The 21,524-nt window shown below is 42.0% G+C and overlaps 1 protein-coding gene across 4 annotated transcripts in view; it reads left to right on the top strand.

Moving 5' to 3' along the window:
* The first annotated feature begins 2,277 nt into the window (after positions 1-2,277).
* The window catches only part of Styk1 (serine/threonine/tyrosine kinase 1), a 42,725-nt gene continuing 23,478 nt past the window's right edge, over positions 2,278-21,524 (top strand). For 2 of the 4 annotated variants that reach the window (XM_050132649.1, XM_050132652.1), the window contains exons 1-2: positions 2,278-2,433; positions 17,204-17,369. The gene's annotated coding sequence lies outside the window, so the exon portion shown is untranslated. The other 2 variants (XM_050132650.1, XM_050132651.1) reach the window with 2 other exon arrangements.

The raw sequence follows: 21,524 nt of genomic DNA, 5'->3' as shown, positions 1-21,524 counted from the left end.
AAATGTCCATCTTGAAAGCATTAAGTGGCCTCACAGAGAATCTGCCTCCTCATCCATTTCCCTAACTCCCTGCCTACCCAAAAACTTGCTCCCAAAACAATACCAGGGCCGGATGTTGTTCAGTGGTTAAAGCACTTCCTAGAATATGTGAGGCACTGAAAAATGTGAACGAACACCACCTATTAACTGCCTTGCTAGCTTTGATGGTGGAAGAAAGAGCTGGGAAGGAAGCTGTCTAATTGCAGGTCCTTGGCCCTGAGAAAGCTCAGATGGAGTTGGATGCTAACCCAGCAGTAATGCTCCACTGTGGACAGTATGTAGAGTAAGCAGGAGTTTTTACCAAACCAGTGAGTGTGGGAGAAGTCTTAGATATTGGAAAGGCAAGGAAACAGATTTTTTTTCCCCTGAGATCTAGCAAGGAATGTACACAGCTGGCTGTTTTAGTACAAAGAGATCTTTGTTGAACTTCTGGCATTCAGAACTGTAGGATAATAACTGTGTTAGCCAAGCAACTGCATTGGTGCAATTTGTTAAATCAACAATAGAAAACTGTTGTACAACTTGAGCAAACATAGGATATAATACTAACACAATACATACACAGACATTTACTCATAACCAGCATCCTCTGGGCTACACCAACCCAGTGTTAACATGAGGCCACACTAAACTGACAGCCCATATTTACTCCCCTGCCTTTACCTGATTGTAGAATATCTTTTTCTTTTTCTTACAAAAGTTTCCCTCAGTTGTCCTCAAGACTCCTCAATATGGGAAGGGGTGTAATATTCACGAGGCTAAGCTCCACTCCTAACCAGAGTCCCACAGTTTCCATTACCTGGCTTAAATGTTGTTGATGTCTACTGTTCCTCAGTACCTGGGGAGTCTGACTTAAGGTTCCAGGCAAAACTTCTGCAATTCCATACCTGACCACGGCTTCTACCACTCTAACTGGAGGCTTCTCTCCTGCCTGCCAGTTCCTGGAGAACCACTCTGAGGCTTAATATTAATTACAAACGGTTAGACCTATTAGCTCAAATTTATTATTAATTCACTCTTACAACTTAAATTAACCCATTTCTATTATTCTATATTTTACCACGAGGCTCATGACTTGTTACCTCACATCTTGCTTCCCCGGAGACTGCTGGTGTCTCCCAGACTTCGCCTTTTTTTCCCCCCTATCTTTGCTTGGATTTCCTGCCTGGCTCTATTCTGCCTGGCTATTGACCAAATCAGGTTTTTTTTTTTATTAACCAGTGGTAACAAAACATATTCACAGCATGCAGAGATACATCCCACATTACACCAGAGCTTCTCTGGCAATCTCATGTTGCCAGGGAGGCCTTTCAGGTAAAGCTTGGGGGCATGGCTAGACATTGATGCCACTCTCTCAGGGTCTCAGTGCTTTGAGATAAAGTCAGAAGAATCATTTTCTTACTTCATGTTAAATGTCTTTGAAGCAGTTTCAAAGCAGTGTGCCTCAGGATTGACCATCTTTTAGGTTTTTAAAATGATTTTTTGAGGAAATAATTCTACCAGTTGAATTATAATTCTCCCCTGAGACTAATTGTAAATCAAGAGAACGTCCAGTGATTCTCAACCTTCCTAATGCTGTGATCTCTTAATACAGTCCCTCATGTTGTGGTGACCCGCAACTATAAAATTATTTTGTTGCTACATTATAATTGTAATTTTGCTATTGTTATTAATCATAATGTAATCATCTGATATGCAAGTTATCTGCTACGTGACCCACCCTCAGAGGGTTTTGAGATACTGCTAGCTTAGATGAAGGAGTGTAGGTAACTCTACTTTCTTTCCCAAATGCCTTTCCCCAAGTGAGAGTCCAGCTCATATGTGTTTCTAAAACTTTATACTAAATATATTGTGACCTAATTCTAGGACTTTGTTTTGCATCGATTCCTTTAAGGTTTATCTGGGTCGTGACTGTGGTCTTTATTTCCTTTTAACACAGAGCACAGTCTTGAGGTGGGGGACCTTGCCTGGGATCTCCCTGGCAAAGGCAAGTTTCCGGGGAAACTGCTGTTACAGGATCTGCCAGGAGGTGGCGCTGTTGGCCTTCATTGTAACTCCGTGCCTACCTGAACTGATTTCTCCCTTGCACTGTTCACCTTGCAATCGAAAATGAGCGTGTTGCTGGGCAACAAGTCCAACTTTTACAGTTTCGGCCGAGGTTTCCTGCTGGCTGCTGTGTGGTGAGTTCCGGAAACCTCAGGGCCCACAGACTTCCCTTTGTGGGGAGCCCGCCCAGACTTCATCCTCTGCGGGCAGCCACGCCCCCACTGGGGGAAGTTGAGACTGGAAAGCCTTTCCTTGAGGCTGACACACCTTGCTGTGCCTCACCTGTCTCTTCCAGTGCCCTGACTGGCCAACTCCATCTGAAACCGGAGTGAACGGAGAAGGGACAAGGTAGCAGCTGGGGGTCAGAGGGAGGGAGAGGCACATGGGTTGCATCTGGGGTGGGTTTGGAGAGAAGAAAGGGAAGGAGAGGGAGCTGGTGGTAGAATGGCCAGGCTGGCTGGCTGAAAACCAAGGTGCGTTGATCTGTATTTCTTTGGAGCAGGTGTTTTGTGACTTTCGACTTCTGGCTTTTTATGACACGAAAACTTTCGTTTTGGCAAAGAGAGCAACAAGATGAATTTTTTCAGAGAGGGGACAGCCTGGACCTAGAGGGTTTAGGAAAAGTGAGGGTACCGGAATTATTTATAGGAGGGTCTATAGTCCCCTCAGATCACTTCCTTGGGATCAGCACGCTCAGCCTCGGAGTTAGGCACCGCCGTTCCAGTTAGTGCACGAGACTGCGAGATGATATTTGTTGAATGAGATAATATTTGTATTTTCTCATGTTTCAAAATTACGTGCTGTCCTTTGTCGGGCCAAACCTGTTTTCTCCTTAACTATCATCTTTCTTTTTCTTTCTTCCTTTTTCCCCCTATCAGTCCCTCCATCTCATTACCATCTTGTCTCTTTTCTCTCTCTCTCATTTGTGCGACTTCCTTCTGTAATGAATCTTTTCCCCGTGGGAGTTTCTTCTGTACATGAAACCATGTCTTTCCCCTACTACTCAGTACGAGCCACCAGTGGATGTGGGGAAAAGAAGGGAGCTGCTGGTCCACCGCCATGAACCTGGTTGGACACTGGACTTTGCTAACTGCCTGGCTTACTGTTCTGCCTCCATCAGCATCTCCACTCACAGACACCTGAAGACTGATCCTTTAACTGAGATGTCATGAAGTATTTTTCCTTTGCAAATGATAACCTTTTCCCCATGCCTTTGTCATTGGCCAAAGCTGTAGAACTACAAGTGCATGCGAAGTCCATGTCTGCAGGAGTGTTGCTTCTGAGCTTGGTGGGAAGGATATTTTTGGGCCTCCCTCTGGGGTTGGTAGGTGACTGTCTTCATATTATGATGCCCCCTACTCCTGCATTTGTCTGCCTTTGCACCTTCATTTTAGAGGCACATCAGTCATATTAGACTAAGGCCAATCCCACTTATCTTTCAATAGTTCCTATCCCTAAATAACGTCACATTTTGGGATAGGAAGTTCTACAGTGTCAACATGTGAATGGAGTGGGTCACAATTCATCCCATGACAACAGTTTAGTCCTTATATATGCGCTCAGATTACAAGTACATATGAGCGTACTCAAAGACATTCAGGACATCTTAGGAAAGGCTCAGCTGTCTCCTGCTCATGCTTCTCCCCACCTTTCCCACCTCTTGCTATGGTCTAAACAACAATGTGCTCAGAAGTTACATGGTTTGTTTGTTTTAGCAATAACCAATAACTTTACACACACACACACACACTTGCACGTCTGCATTCATGCATGCACACACACACATACACACACACACACACACACACACAGAAACAAAACTGGTGGCCTAAAGCACACAGTCATGCCTTTGGGTTCTGTGGGTCTGAAGTCAATCATGTGTAGGCCTTCTCTCTTGAGGCTCTAAAAGAAATTCAGTTCCCATCTTGCTTGTTTCTGGAGTTTTGAGCACATTCCTGAGTTCATGCCCCTTTGTCCCTCTTCAAAGACCACACTGCCTGGGTTTAATTTCTTCAGTTTTCCACAATGACTTTTGCCCTTCTTTTGACCATTTAAGGATCTTTGTGAAACACTGGACTCACTCAGTTATTTGGAGGAAACTCTTTCAAAGTTAGTTGATTAATTCCATCTGCAATGTTAATTCTCATTTGCTCTTTAACACTAATAACAGCAACCTATAGGTTCCAGGGATTTAGGTCATGTGCGTTGTGGGAAGAAGAAAGCATTTTTATTTAGTCCTTTGAATTTATTGCCATCCCCTCCCTTCCCCTCATCCACATCCTTACTCTTTCTTTCTTTCTTTCTTTCTTTCTTTCTTTCTTTCTTTCTTTTTCTCATTACTGGGGATTGAACTCAGGATATTGTCACTATATCCTCAGAGTTTTTATTTAATCAATTTTGTTTTATAATTCTTACAGTTTGATTGAGTCTATGTGTTTGTGTATATAACTAATATACAGACACACAGAAACAAACATAATGCAGCTACATACAGGACCATATATACCATAATGTGGGTTTGTGCCCAGGAGCACAGCCAAGAGGCACTGGACCCTCCAAAGATGGAGTTACAGGCTGCTGTGAGCCACTAGAGTCGGGTGCTGGGGACTGAACATGGGTCCTCTCCAAGAGTAGTACATACTCTTAACCACTGAGCCATCTCTCCAGCCCCATCTTAGCCCTCTCTTTATTTTCTGCTTTTCAATGGAGTTTTGCCTGTCCAACCTGGTCTTGAACTGACTCTGTAGGCCAGGCATGTCTTGAACTTTCTATTTTCCCACTTCAATTTCCAGAGTAGCTGCCAGCACTCACTTTCTACTTAGAGATTGGCATTCTCCTTGTTATGGATACCAAGGAAGCTTAAATCCCTTTTGTGGAGAAAAACATCAGCTTGCCTAAAGATAGAATGAAGAGACATGTGCTCTCTGGGCAACAACTGGGTACCATGTTGCTCTCTGTATAATACTGTTTTAAAAAAACTTCTTGGGATGATGAAATCGCTCAGTAGGTAAGATACTTGTCACACAGTCTGACAACTTGAGATGAACCTCAAACCTATGTAAAAGTGGAGGGAAAAAAATAAAGTCCCAAATATTGTTGTTCTCTGATCTTCACACAATGAGCTGTAGCATGTATGTGTATGCATTCACACACACACACACATACACACACAATAAAACAAACTAAATTAAAAAAAACACCTCAGTCCTTTTATGGTAGTCAGTAAAGTTTGATTCTATATTCTTGATCAACTTCTGTCAGTTATTTTCTTATAAAAGTTACTTGCAGACCCAGTGATACTTTTTTATGTATTTATTTATTTTTGTTGAAAAAATTTCCACCTCCTCCCCACCTCCCATTTCTCTTCCCCTCCCCCCCACTCTTCTCCCCCTCTCCCCCTCTCTCCACTCCTCTCTCTCCCCTCACTCCTCTCCAGTCCAAAGANCCCCACCTCCCATTTCTCTTCCCCTCCCCCCCACTCTTCTCCCCCTCTCCCCCTCTCTCCACTCCTCTCTCTCCCCTCACTCCTCTCCCCTTCTCCCCACTCCTCTCCCCCTTCCCCCACTCCATTCCCCCTGCCTCTCAAGTCTGAAGAGCAGTCCGGATTCCTTTCCCTGTGGGAAGTCCAAGGTCCTCCCCACTCCATCCAGGTCCAGGAAGGTGAGCATCCAAACAGGCTAGGCTCCCACAAAGCCAGTTCATGCAACAGACAAAGGTCTGATCTCCAAAATATATAAAGAACTCAAGAAACTGGACTTTAAAATGCTAATTAACCCAGTGATACTTTTATAGACCAATTTTGTTACTTATTCAGGAATCCTTTGTTCTAGGGGATTGCAGCGAAAAGGAAAAGGATTACTTACCACAGTTCCTACATCTTTGTGTTCACAGCAGTTCCATCTGTTCTTCTATCTTGTCGCTTCAGTTCTGCCCTCAGCAGTCCAGGGTTAATTGGTCTGGGTTCCCACATGCTCCTTGTGTTGATATTTGTCTGTGCTAAGGCAGGAGGTGGACTGTGATACCCTGGAGTAAATGGCTGTCTGAGGGAAGGAACAGGAAATAACAGGAAACTCAACATTATGTATGGGATGAGGGGTGTGGATGCTGAATGCCTTCTATTTTTTAGATCATGTCTTGGACAGTTTCCAAGGAGAGAAAATGAGAGAAGAAATCAATTCCCCTGAAGGTAAAGTTGCCAGTTATAGACAGAGTGAGATGAGTCCAGGCCCAGAAATTATTTTATTTTGTTTATTATTATTAGTGTTGTTATTACTTTTGTTGTTGAGATTTGTACATGTTATTATTGGCTTTTGGTTGTTGCTTCTTTTTGAAATAGGGCGTCTCATGTTCTCATGTCTCTGACTGTTCTCACTCACTGGGTAGCTAACGATGACCTTGAACTTCTGGTTCTTCTCCACCTCCATTTCCCAAGTGCTAGAATTCAAATGTGAGCCACCGTGCTTGACTGTGAGATTTATTTTAAGTGCTACTCTTCTATCAGCGGCTGAAGAACAAAGCACTTAGCTCTCTGTCTGATTGTTTTGTCATCCTTTTTCTTCTGAGACATGAAAGGTGGCTATAGATGGGAAAATGTCTAGGGATACTTCCATGTTATACTGGAATTACAGGTGGCACCATGACTCTTGGCTTAGCTTTCTCCTTTGTATTCAGTCTGGGATTTAGTATATAAGACTGTGCTTCTCACATTTATGGTAGGTCTTCTCTCCTCAGATAAATTTCTCTGGAAACAGCCTCAAGAACACTGCCAGAGGTGTGTTTCCTAGGTGAGAGTAATAAAGGAAGATGCTGGCTGACCACTACATGTGCATGCATAGGACATATCCACATAAGTGCAGATACCACACACACACATACACATACCCACCACACACATACCACACATACACATACACACACACACCACACATACCACACACACATACACACACCCACCACACACATACCACACACACACACACACACACACCACACATACCACACACACATACACACACCCACCACACACATACCACACACACATACACACGCACACCACACATACCACACACACATACACACACCCACCACACACATACCACACACACACATACACACACACACCATACAATTCCATACACATACACCACACACACCACACACATACCACATACACACCACACACATATACATACCACTACTCACATACCACACATACACACACACACACCACACACATACCACACACATACACCACACGTACACCATAAACACCACACACACACCAAACAAACACACACATACACACACACATCACACATATGCACACAAGCACACATGGGCTTAGAATCAGCCTCCCTAAATCAGATTGCACTGTTTTGCCTTCTGCTGATATTCACCTAAGTGCTCAGTGAATCTTTGTTGATCTTGGCCATGAGCTTAATGCCGCTTTTCATTGACTAGGAGGTACAGTAGCAAGGTTTGTCAGTACGAGGAGCAGAAGTGGTGTACTCTGTGATTTGGGGCTGGAAAACCTAAGGGGATGCTAAAAATCTGACTTGGATATTCTGTCTTCCTTCTGATTTATAGTCACATTCTACAAATCCAGTTAGTGTGGTTGGAATCTGGATGGGCCTACCTGGCCTCTTGACCCTTGAATTTCCCTTCAGGCCTAAATATATGCTCCCTTCAAGGTTCAAAAGGGGCTGTCATCTTGGTATGAGCCAGCGTGAATTTCTGGTAAAAGAGCAGAGTGCTAGAATATTCCTATAGTCTCAGCAATGAAAACACTGGTAAGTGGTAAATTCCATGCGTGTGCAGGAGCTCCAGTCAGAAGCCTGCCCACCCCAAAGCATGGTGGCAGTAGACATGTAACAGTATATAAGCATGGTGAATTCCATGACCGAAGAAATCCTGCCTCGGTCCTATCTACAGAAAACTCAGCTAAATGCAAAAAGACTAAGTATCATCAGGCTTCTGAGTGGCAGGAACTTGTAGTGGGAAGAGCATTTGGTGGGGATTTGAAAAACCCAATGCCAGCAGCCTTAGCTTCAGTGCCAGCTAACTGCTGGGTAGACGCTAGTGGTTTGGGTTGTTTTCAAAGAGCCATTTTATTTCATTAGTTGTAACTTGTGCACACTAGTTCTTCAGAATAATGGACCACATCGCAACACTTTCACGTCACCTTCCCTTACTCGTTTTTCCACTATCCTTTTCCTCTTCTCACATAATTCCTTCAGAAGGCTCTTGTAGTTTCACAGTTAGAACTCTGTGGCCTTTGGGATGCATGTGCTGCATTTCATAATGTGTTCTTAAGGGGATTAATGAATAAATAAGCCAGGTCCAAGTGGTGCCTGCCTTGAATTCCACCACTCAGGAGGCAGATATAGGTGGAACTCTATGTTTCAAGACCAGCCTGGTCTTCATACTAAGCTTCCAGATACCAATGCTACATAATGAGACCCTCCGTGTCTCAAACATAAGTGAGGAAAGAAAGGAAGAGGGAGAGAGAGGTGTGTGTATGGGGTAATGGATGACAGAACCCAGTGATAGCTTTGCAGATAACAGAATTTTCCTTACAAGCCTGCTGGCCTGAAGTCAACCCCTAGAAACTACATAAAGCTGGAAGGCAATAATCCACTGGCCTCCACACATGCATAGCTGGTACAAGCTCACACACATGCAAAACCCCCACACATTTATATTTTTAAAGAAATAAATAGCAGGGTTCTGTTTCAGGTATCTTGCTTCTTTAGTTGTAATGTGATTATCATGGCATGGAACATAGAGGCACTCAGTACATTTGCATCTTAGCAGAATGGCTCTCTGATGCTAGGGTTGACTTGCTGTGTCTACATCATTCCTAGATGCTCAGGCTACTCTTCCTGATACCATGTGACCTCGGTTTCACTCTTTTCTCACCCATAATCCAAACTCAGGATGGTCTAATAATACAGCCAAGATAAAGAAGTGACAGGTCATCATGTTAGATCTCTACTTTCTTCTGACCTTTTAAAAACTTAACACTTAAACTACATTTTCCAAGTATAATATACTGTTATTAAAACAGCAGGGAGGTGTTATGACCTTATTTTCTATGGTAGGGATGAGGGAAAATTTGAAGGATGCCACAATACTGTAAGACTGTTAGAGAGAAATGTAGGTAACCCAAATACTGTTTGCAATGATCTGTGTCCACTCCATTCTTTGTCATCACACTAATTGTTCCTGGACCAAAATGAAAACAAGCAATTTTCAGTCCTCTGGATTAGTACTGAGCAGGGAATGGACGTGACCTAATTTGAAAGTAAAAGTAGGAGTTTAGATTATCTACAATTGATCGGGCAATGAACACTCAATGATGTCTGCATAACTGATGACAAGCTGTGGCTATGAGTATTCAGAGAGCACAACATAAATATCTTACAAAAGGGAGTTTCTTTGATCTTTGATCTCTGGCATAGAATTGCTGATGATGTACCTTGTCTATTTTCATAAACAAGTATTGGTTTAATAGTAATATGGGCTACAGTGGGCTTGCATGAAGATGGAGTTCAGTGTTGGAGAACTTGCCTAACACAAATGAAGCCTGAGATTTGATCCTCAGCACTGCCAAAAAGTTGACTTGAACATCTAGCAGAATGGAGAGACAGTGTAATATGATCTTCTGAAATTTATTTTGAGTGTGAAGGGAGCAGTGGGTTCTGCTGGAGGGTGGATTAGCAGAAGTCAAAGTGGAGATGGAAGTTAAGAACATGGATTGTTTGGATATCCCCTTGGTCATGCAAGGAACTGTAGTGATAGGAGCGGTGGGGCTACGTCCCCAGCACCCGGCCGCCCGCATGGCTAGCTTATGCCCGAAATAATTACACAGAAACTGTATTCTTTTAAACACTGCCTGGCCCATTATCTGTAGCCTCTTATTGGCTAGCTCTTACATATTGAGCTAACCCATTTCTAATAATCTGTGTAGCCCATGAGGTGGCTTACCAGAGAAGATCTTAACCTACGTCTGTCTGGAGTGGGAGAGTCATGGCAACTCCTGACTCAGCTTCTTTTTCCCAGCATCCTGTTCTGTTTTCTCCACCTACCTAAGGGTTGGCCTATCAAATGGGCCTAGGCAGTTTCTTTATTAATAAGAAATCACTCCCACATCAAGGAACTGAGATCTTCTTAGGGCTGTGAGCTTGGTTCAAATGCCAACACAGCTACAGATAGTACTTCTATTTCTGTCTATACAGCAGTGGTCCAGTGACCAGTGGCCCCATTTCACACCACAGTTTTTGTCAGAAATAGCATTCTGGCCATTATCTAGGAGAACCTGATGGTCAGTTTGTTCATGCACTGATTCTCTAAAAGAACTTCTGTCGTCTCAGTAAATCACATGCATTAATTTATTAATTTTTGGGTTTACATACAAAGCAATGTTTTTCACTATGGCATTTGAGGAGTATGGAGCTTTCTTTTGAGTGATAAAAATATGTTGGAAGTACATAGAATTACCAGTTAGTTACTCAAACAAAGTAAATAGCGCATTTATTCAATTAAAATGGAATGTCCAGGATAGTATAATCCATAGACAGAAAATGGTTTGTGATTGTCCTGGGTTAGGGGTGGGGACACTGGGCAAACACTGCTACTAAGAGGGAATTTTATTTTGGAGGGTTATGAAAGTATTGTATATTTTAAAAAGATTTAATTATATTTATGTGTTTGGTACTTTGCCTGCATATGTCTGTGTACCATGTGTGCCTAGGGCTGGGAAAGACCAGAATAGGATGTCTAGGTCCCTGAAGTTTGAGTTATGAATGGTTGTGAGTCACTATGTGGGTGCTGAGAATCAAACCTACATCCCCTGGAAGAATAATAAGTACTCTTAATCATTGAGCCATCTCTTCAGTCCAATGACATATTTTAAAGTAACACAATGATGACAATTGTGTAACACTGAATATATTAAAAGCAACTTTTTGAAATTTGAGAATGCTGAATTTTATGATACAAAATTAAAAGAGCAGTATTAAAGATAATTCTAACTCTGCAAAATAAAGAAGGAAAACAGAGAAGAAAGACAAAGGAAGGAATAGAGTGGAGGAAGGTTGTTGCGGGAGGTCCTTCCTTTCCTCCAACCAATAGCTGCTGTGATACCAGCCCATTGGGGCGTGGCCTCTCTCCCTTTAAAAAAGCGGCTATTTCCTCTGCTCGCTCTCTTCACTTCCTGCTCCGCCGGAGACTAGACTCCCTTCCTGGTTGTGCAGATGGCTGTTGTCTGAGACAGTGATCTGTAAGTTTTCCCCTTTAAATAAATAACACCCTATTAATCATAACTCCAAACTGGTGTAGCCTTGTTCGTGACTTATGCCTTCAGAAGGTAAACAGGAAGGAGGAAAGAAAGAAAACCTTCTAGAGACAATACCGTAGAGGGTAAATTGTAATAACACTGACTTTGGGCCACTATTTCTCCATTTGTGAGAATTCTATGATTCACTCCAAGCAGTGTGTTTAGAGGGGCACCTAACCTGTGAGAACACTGTCTATGTTTGGCACTGTAAACACAGTCAACAGCAGAAGGCAACAGTGGGGGAAAATAGAATCAAGTAGACTCAGGCAGTCCCTTAAGGAGTGGCAGGGTGAGGCAGAGAGCAAAGCTGACGTTTAGCTTGATTATATGAACTCTGCTCTCCTGATAGGGGAGTAGGTAGGGTATAACATGGAATGTAGCTAGCTTCCTGGTCTAGGGTTTTGTTTTATTTTTATTTTCATTTTGTTAGTTTTTGTTTTTATTTTGAGACAGAGTCTCACTCTGTAGTCTAGGCTGGCTACAGAGCAATGACAGACCTGAAACCTCTGCAATCCTCCTGCCTCAGCCTTCAAATGTTGGCATCACAGGTGTGAGATACTTTTCTCATCTGTACCTGGGTTATGTGAAGCTTCAAAGACGTGGGAAGGGATGGTGAGCAACACCTCATGAGTGTGGTGCTCAATGCAAATAATCACCAGTCAGATACTTCTGAGGAGCTCTCCCCAAGAAGACAGGCAGGAAGCTTGTCACCATTGTTATCTTGTGTGTGTGTACGTACATGTGAGTGCAGGTGCCTATGGAGTCCAGTAGAAGGAGTTCCATCCCATGGAGCTAGAGTCATAGGCGGTTGTAAGCTGCCTAGCATTAGTGTTAGGAACAGAACTAGTGTCTTCTGCAAGAGCAGTATGCGCTCTCAACTACTGAGCCATCTCTCCAGCTCTTATTCCCCCACACCTCAAGTGAGGCCTTTGTTAGATTTTTATTTTGCAAAGGTCAAGGTCAAAGTCAATCCCAACTTTAAAAAATTAACATTGCTGCCACATTTTTTATTTCCAGAACAGATTAGGACCCCGTGAGGGTGCTTTGTGTCTCTCATGACTCTTTACTTCTCAGTACTCTCTGCAGTTTGGTTGGCTGTACCTACATGACTTGAATTTTCTGTAGGAGTCAGTCTATGTGATCACACAACAAACAGGAATATTGGAAAGACTGTCAGGTTCTTCTTCTCCTTAACAACACAGAGACAAGTGCAGGTTTCCATCTTCCTTCTGATTTTACATCTATCCATGCTTTTCTGTATGCAGACATTTCTTCCTGCCTAAGATATGGACAAATACTGACAGTGTGCTGGTTGTTACTGCCCTTGCTCTAGATCACAAAGCTTCACTGGGCTGTTGAAGAGCTCTATCATTCCGGAGACCACACTGGTACATATATAAAGTGGCCCTGAAAGTTCATTTGATTGCAGATTATCTCCCAAGATAAGTCAGGCATCATCTCTCTGTATAACAGGTATAAAATAGATATAAGAAAACACGCAGCCAATAAATGATGCGGTCACATGCAGAATCAGCTTGGCTTCTAAAATAACCAGAGCCACAGTTGAGTAGATGCTCAAATCATTTACTACTAAGCTTCAACTCTTGAAGGCTGGGCGCCTTAGAAGAGGGGGCAATACATGTGTGTGGGTGGAGAGGAGTAAAAAGTATTTGATAATCCTGTCTTGGAGCTTTGAAATACTTTGGTCTTGAAATTTTAAAGCACTTTAATCTTTTATCTATTGTTTTGAGATTGGGTCTCACTCTGTAGCCCAGTCTGGCCCTCTTTCATCCTTAGTCTCCTGTGCTCTGACTGCAGATGTGCACGTCCATGTGACTTATCATATTTGTCCCCATCAGAATGTCTATGATTATGTGATTTATAATTTTAAAGATTAAGATTTAGTATTATGATTTACTACTTTATAGATTAGGAATTAAAATGCTGAGAAGGGATGACACTTGCCCAAATTTATGTAGAACAATACTGGCAAGCAGGAATTAAGGAAGTAGATATGTGTGATACTAGAATGATGGCCGGCTGCCAATACAAAACCTTCTCTAGTGAATTAGAACCTAGTGAATTTTCTCTGCGTTGCTTAAGAAAGAGAGATATAAACAGTGGAAGTAGATAGTTAATACGTGCTAAGTGTTATGCTAAATATTTTGCATGTGATGTCTCTTAATTCTTACACTCAGATAACATCACAAATCTAGTAAGAAAATGAGAAAAGCCAAGTATACAGCTACTGAGCACTAAAAGACAAGTATGTTTGATTTCAGAAACAGGATTTATTTAATATACTTCTGAGATTTGACCCACAAATTGAAAGTGAGCTGAGGCCAAAGTATGCATGATGGATAAGCAAGATAAATCTGCTTTTAATATGCAACTATAAATGCCTATGAGGAAAGGGGGCAGGGCCAATAATGTGCACAGGTTGAACAGCACAGACAAGAGATGGTGGGCTGGCAACTGGGCTACTGTATGGTTGTTCAGGTAAAATACAGATGTAACAGAATTATGAGCACATCCCTACACATCCACCTTGCACTTCTGCTCATTAGGTTATTGCCCAAGTGTTCTTTCCTAACATTCCAGAAGTCTTTCACCATGTTAAGAGGAGAAGGAACTGGGTCTATGTTTAAGTCTGTGCTTTGAAGGGGAGCTGATTTCCGTGAGAGCGTGGCAGTGAAGCTGATGCAGTCACTAAAGAACTTCAGGTTCTGTGACATTCAGAAACACAATGACTCCTTTGAGGAGCAATTAGAGAAAAGAATTTCTTGACTCAGTAAGTTGTCTGTAAATGAATGACATTATGATTTATGTGCACTGAAGGACCTGCAGATGCTAACTGCCCCAGCTTATTTATTTATTTAAAAATTGTATTTTTAATTTAAAAATTGTATTTTATTTATTTATTTATTTATTTATTTATTTATTTATTTATTTATTTATGCGGAGGCAGTGACCATGCAGAGCATGAACATAAAGGTCAGAGAACAACTTGAAGGTGTATATTCTCTCTTTTCTCCGTGTGGGCTCTGTAACTGAAATCAATTCAGCTTGGTGAGAAGCATCCATATCTGCTGAGGTAACCTGCCAGCCCTTATTAATCAATCAATCAATCAATCAGATATCTAGCTGAGGTTGACCCTGAACTTCTGATTCTCCTGCATCTGTCTCCAAAATCCTGGGATTACAAATAGTGCCACTATGCCCAATTTATTTGGCATTGGGATTGAATATTGGACCTCACATATGCACTCTGCCTCCTGAGCTACCTCCCCAGACTCCTTGATAGTGCTTTAATAACAGTGTTTATTTTAAGGCTCTGCCTACAGCTTGGAGGCAGAATGCTTTCCTAGAATGAATGTGGCTCTGGCTTCTATTTTGAGAAGCACACACATACATACACAAATACAATATATGAGAATCCCCTCGTAAACTGGACAGTGGTGGTGCGTGCCTTTAATCCCAGTACTCAGGAGGCAGAGGCAGGCAGATCTCTGTAAGTTCGAGGCCAGACTGGTCTACAAAAGCTAGTTCCAAGACAAGTTCTAAAGCTACAGGGAAATCCTGTCTTGAAAAACCAAAAAAAAAAAAAAAAAAAAAAAAATTCCCTTGTGGCTATTGGGAAGAACTCTGAACTCTTGCTAGAACAGCCACTTGCCACCACTTACACTGTGACTCTCACATGCTCACTGACTTTCTAGCAGATTCTCTGAGCTGAGCATGAAGAATGAGTTCAGCTTCATAGATTAGGAAATGCCACTTTCACTGGGTTGAGATAAGTCCACCCCAGGAATCTGATTCTTGTCCTGAGTTCTTTCTGCTTTTGGAAAAAGATAATACATTAACTGTGTTCTGTGAACTTCAACTTGGCTGTCTCCCAGACTGGGTCAGATAATGGCCTTAACAAGGACCAGAAAGAACTCACTATATTTCAGGACTCCACCCTGACTGTAGGTCAGGAGAGCAATTTTGATGCCTCATTGAAATAAGTACATAAAAATTTATATCTGATCATATTTCAAAAAATATCTTTTGAGAAAGAGTCTCACTATGTAGAATGGGCCAGCCCTAAACACACAGAAATCCTCCTGCTTCAACCTCCCAAGTTCTGGGATTATAGGCGTGTGCTTAAATATATTTTCAAAAATTACTAATTAAGCTGGGCATGGTAGTGCATACCTTTAATCCAGGTACCCAGGAGGCAGAAGCAGGTGAATCTCTGTGAGTCTGGGACCAGTATGGTCTACATCAGGCCAGCTATGGCTTCATAGTGAGGCCCTATCTCAAAGATTAAAAAATAAAAATAAAACTACTAATTCATATAAAGTAATTTTTGCCCATATTTGTTAACCATTTAGACATAGTTAACTTGCCTTCCTCAAGTCTTAGCTATTTATTGATCAGCGTATCCGTTTTCTTATTGTCATAAAATCAATTGTGAGTTTTTCTATGGAAAAATATTCCATCTTTGAAGTTTATGAAGTAATCACTAATCTTACCTAACCTATAACGTGAATTTATGCTTCTCAGAAAGATTATTACTTTTTTCCCCGACTAAAATTTATTTCGTTATCAGTGGAGTAATGATGTAAATTATTTTTGATCAAATAAGTAATCCATTTCCTAAACTTTAGAAGTTTCAATCTCTGCTGTTTGTCAGCATCTTCTGGGACACTTTCCCACTAGTGAATGATGCTATGTGGAGTTATTACCTAGAACTCTTTATCATTCTCATCACCGGGAGCAGTGGGGAATGAGCAGCAGGGATAATATTGGCACAAAGCTCCTGTGAGGTGCAATGGTTCAGGCAGGTGTGAGGACCACAGTCCTGCTGGAGCCCTGAGTGTCCACAAATCAGCCTCGGAAGTCTTCAGTCATTCTCACCAGTCCTCTCATCCATAATCTCTCAAATGCCTTGGAGAGATGCCTGGACGCAGTTCTCTCACATTCTTACACTCTGGTCCAGCTGCACTATTCTATGCTCACTTCACTTTGATCTGCGTCACTTGCTTTGGGCTTTTGATCCTTCCCTGCTGTCCAGTGTCTCCCATGCTGTTGCGGACTCCCCTCTTCCTTCAAGCCTCCACAACAGCTCCTCATTCTTCTGCTTCCCTCCTTGCTCCTTCTTAAGGTCTGTGTACATTTCCTATTTGGGTGCAATTTACTTCCTTGAGGTTTCCTAAATGTTAGGACACTTCCATCGTGTACAAATCCCTCTTTTTTTCCTCTTTTTTTTGTCAGTTTTTTTTTTGCTATCTTTCTGTCCTACTTCTAAGACCTTTTGTATCACCAAACACCTCCTAGGGCTGGAGAGATGGCACACAATTAAGTGAAGTGGACTCTCTGCCAGAGAGTCCGGGTTCAATTCCCTGCATACACAATCATCTGTAACTCCAGTTCCAAAGGATCTCATTCCCTCTTCTGGCCTCTATATTTTCCTTGCAAAAACAAAATAAAACTCCAAAACTAAGTTCCTGAGGATTCGTCTTCAGCTCAGATGGACATGTCAAATCAAAACGTCAGATCTGTCTAATATGCCTGTACTATTCCTGTACTATTTGTCTCTTGTTTGTCTTTCCTCACCCTCCTACGGCTCTTGCGTGCTGCTGGTTCAACCTCCTCAACATCTTCAGTGTTTATTTTTACTGTCAATATTGTAACCCTAGAGCCCGTTGTGAAACAATTGGTTGCTCATGTTCATTCTTCCTTCTTACCTACTATTCAATGCCTATCAAAGTAACATTATTTTTGTTCCATTTCTGTTAGAAAGAATCACCTGGTCAGGAGGAAGAAGCAAGGACAGATGACCTGCTTCACCTGAGCTCGACCCTTTCGTCATTGATTCTTTTCCTGCTGTGGTTTCTCCACTGCTCACGGGAGAGAGAGGCCGGGCTTTCCTAATTCCTGGAGGAGGAAGAAGAGGACCCTCAAGGTCAGATGCTGTTGTGTTCTGGGGGCTGCAGGAGTCACCTACCAAACCAGAGCTCAAACTGCAAACCTTTGTTACCAGAGTGGAGTCAGTACTGACTCCACCTCTCAGCTTGTCATCCGTACTAGCTCAGAGACGCTAGTGACCCACTCTCAGGAGGGGGACACACTCTGCCTCGGCTCCCAACTCTGCAGAAGAAGGTATTAATGTGTCCCTGAGGACACACTTTTAATCTGGCCTGATATTTACTGTTGTTTCCTGTGATTGTGTTCTGTTTACAGAATCTTTTTTTTTTTGAAGCATACCCAGTTTCTTTTTAATAGTGATTAACTGTGCTATTTGACAATTCCATAATGCATACAGCACGTTCTACTTCCTCTCCCTGTCCTCTCTTTTATTTTTATTTTTTTAAAAAATTACCGCCTCCTCCCCGTTTCCCATTTCCCTCCCCCTCCTCCCACACTTTTCCCCCTCTCCCTTCTCCCCTACCCCTCTCCCCCCTCCCCCCACTCCATTCCCCCCTCCCTCTCAAGAATGATGAGCAGTCCAGGATCCCTGCCCTGCGGGAAGTCCAAGGTCCTCCCACTTCTATCCAGGACCAGGAAGGTGAGCATCCAAATGGGCTAGGCTCCCATACAGCCAGTTCATGTATTAGGATCGAAACCTAGTGCCATTGTCCTTGGCTTCTCATCAGCCTTCATTGTCTGCCACATTCAGGGAGTCCGGTTACATCCCAATCTTATTCAGTCCCAGTCCCGCTGGCCTTGATGAGCTCCTAATAGGTCAGATCCACTGTCACAGCGGGTGGGTGCACCCCTCGTGGGCCTGACTTCCTTGCTCATGTTCTCCCTCCTTCTGCTCCTCATTTGGGTCTTAAGAGCTTAGTCCGGTGCTCCAATTTGGGTCTCTGTCTCTATCTCCAACCATCGCCAGATGAAGGGTCTAAGGTGATATGTAAGATATTTATCAGTATGGCTATAGGAGATAGGGTCATTTCAGATTCCCTCTGCTCAGTTGCTCAAGGTACTCGCTGGGGACATCTCCCTGGACACCTGCGAGCCCCTCTAGAGTCAAGTCTCTTGCCAACCCTAAGATGGCTCCCTTAATTAGGATATATATTTCTCTGCTCCCGTGTCCACCCTTCCTTTATCCCAACCACCCCATTCCCCCAAGCTCCCCCCAATCTCCCCTTCTAACGTTTCTCACCCCATTTCCCCTTGGCCCCATGCCACATCATCCCAAGTTCCCAGTTTTGCCCATCAATCTTGTCTACTTCCCATATCCAGGCGGGTGACTATATGTTTTCCTTTGGGTTCACCTTCTTATTTAGCTTCTCTAGGATCACAAATTATATGCTCAATGTCCTTTATTTATGGCTAGTAACCAATTATGAGTGAGTACATCCCATGTTCATCTTTTTGGGTCTGGGATACCTCACTCAGGATAGTGCTTTTTATTTCCATCCATTTGCATACAAAATTCGAGAAGTCATTGTTTTTTACCGCTGAGTAGTACTCTAATATGTACATATTCCACACTTTCTTCATCCATTCTCCCATTGAAGGGCATCTAGGTTGTTTCCAGGTTCTGGCTATTACAAATAGTGCTGCTATGAACATAGTTGAACAAATGCTTTTGTCATATGATAAGGCATCTCTTGGGTTTATTCCCAAGAGTGGGATTACTGGATCTTGGGGTAGGTTGATCCCAAATTTCCTGAGAAATCGCCACACTGATTTCCAATGTGGTTGTACAAGTTTGCATTCCTACCAGGAATGGATGAGTGTGCCCCTTACTCCACAACATCTCCAGCAAAGGCTATCATTGGTGCTTTTCATTTTAGCCATTCTGACAGGTGTAAGATGGTATCTCAAAGTTGTTTTAATGTGCATTTCCCTGATCACCAAGGAGGATGAGCATGACCTTAAGTGTCTTTTGGCCATTTGAATTTCTTCTGTTGAGAATTCTCTGTTCAGTTCAGTGCCCCATTTTTTAATTGGGTTAATTAGCTTTTTAAAGTCTAGTTTCTTGAGTTCTTTATATATTTTGGAGATCAGGCCTTTGTCTATTGTAGGGTTGGTGAAGATCTTCTCCCAGTCAGTGGGTTGCCTTTTTGTCTTAGTGACAGTGTCCTTTGCTTTTTTTTTCAGTGTCCTGAAAGCTTCTCAGTTTCAGGAGGTCCCATTTATTCAATGTTGTCTTTAAATTCTGTGCTGCTGGGGATATACATAGGAAGCGATCTCCTGTGCCCATCTGTTGTAGGGTACTTCCCACTTTCTCTTCTATCAGGTTCAGTGTGTTCGGACTGATATTGAGGTCTTTGATCCATTTGGACTTAAGTTTTGTGCATGGCAATAGATATGGATCTACTTTCATTCTTCTACAGGTTGACAACCAGTTCTGCCAGCACCATTTGTTGAAGATGCTTTCTTTCTTCCATTGAATACTTTTAGCTCCTTTATCAAAAATCAGGTGTTCATAGGTTTGTGGGTTAAAATCCGGGTCTTCTATGTGATTCCATTGGTCGACTTCTCTGTTTTTATGCCAATACCACACTGTTTTCATTACTGTAGCTCTGTAATAGAGTTTGAAGTCAGGGATGGTAATGCCTCCAGAAGTTCCTTTATTGTATAAGATTGTTTTGGCTATCCTGGGTTTTTTTTCATATAAAGTTGATTAATGTCCTCTCAAGATCTGTGAAGAATTTCGATGGGATTTTAATGGGGATTGCATTGAATCTATAAATTGCCTTTGGTAGAATTGCCATTTTTATTATGTTGATCCTCCTAATCCAAGAGCAAGGGAGATCCTTCCATTTTCTGGTATCCTCCTCAATTTCTTTCTTTAAGGACTTAAAATTCTTGTCAAATAGATCCTTCACGTCCTTGGTTAGAGTTACCCCAAGATATTTTATGTTCTTTGTGGGTATCGTGAAAGGTGATGTTTCTCTGATTTCCCTCTCTGCTTCCTTATCCTTTGTGTATAAAAGGGCAACTGATTTTTTGGACTCGATCTTGTATCCTGCCACGCTACTAAAGGTGTTTATCAGCTGTAGGAGTTCTTTGGTGGAGTTTTTGGGGTCGCTTATGTATACTATCATATCATCTGCAAATAACAAAAGCTTAACTTCTTCCTTTCCAATACGAATCCCCTTGATCCCCTTATGTTGTCTTATTGCTATTGCTAGAACATCAAGCACTATATTGAAAAAGTATGGAGAGAGTGGACAGCCTTGTCGTGTTCCTGATTTTAGTGGGATGGCTTTGAGTTTCTCTCCATTTAATTTGATGTTAACTGTTGGCTTGCTGTAAATGGCTTTTATTATATTTATGTATGACCCATGTATCCCTAATCTCTCCAAGACCTTTATCATAAAGGGATGTTGAATTTTGTCTAATGCTTTTTCAGCATCTAATGAAATGATCATATGGTTTTTTCTTTCAGTTTATTTATATGATGGATTACATTGATAGATTTTCGTATGTTGAACCAGCCCTGCATCCCTGGGATGAAGCCTACTTGATCATAATGGATAATTTTTCTAATGTGTTCTTGGAATCGGTTTGCCATTATTTTATTGAGGATTTTCGCGTCGATGTTCATGAGTGAGATTGGCCTGTAATTCTCTTTCTTGGTTGCATTTGGTATCTGGGTAACTGTAGCTTCATAAAAGGAATTTGGCAATGACTTTTCTGTTTCTATATTTCTATACTACTACCTTAAGTAGTATAGGTATTAGGTCTTCTTGGAACTTCTGCTAGAATTCTGCATTGAAACCGTCTGGACCTGAGCTTTTTTTGGTAGGGAGGTTTTTATAACAACTTCTAATTCTTCGCGACTAACAGGTCTATTTAGATTGTCCACCTGGTCCTGGTTTAACTTTGGTATATGGTATTTATCTAAAAAAGTGTCCATTTCTTTAACATTTTCCAATTTTGTGTCATATGGGCTTTTGTAGTAAGATCTAATGATTCTCTGAATTTCCTCTGTGTCTGTGGTTATGTCTCCCTTTTCATTTCTGATCTTGTTAATTTGTGTATTCTCTCTCTGCCATTTGATTAGTTTGGATAGGGGTTTATCAATCTTGTTGATTTTCTCCAAGAACCAGCTTTTTGTTTCATTGATTCTTTGGATTGTTTTCTGTGTTTCTATTTTGTT

The sequence above is a fragment of the Alexandromys fortis genome, unplaced genomic scaffold (genome assembly GCF_014885135.2).
Source record: "Alexandromys fortis isolate MF-2015 unplaced genomic scaffold, M_Fortis_MF-2015_v1.1 scaffold_388, whole genome shotgun sequence".
In the NCBI taxonomy this organism is placed as follows: domain Eukaryota; kingdom Metazoa; phylum Chordata; class Mammalia; order Rodentia; family Cricetidae; genus Alexandromys; species Alexandromys fortis.
Note: the sequence above shows the minus strand (reverse complement) of the source record. Positions and strands in the feature narration are given on the sequence as shown.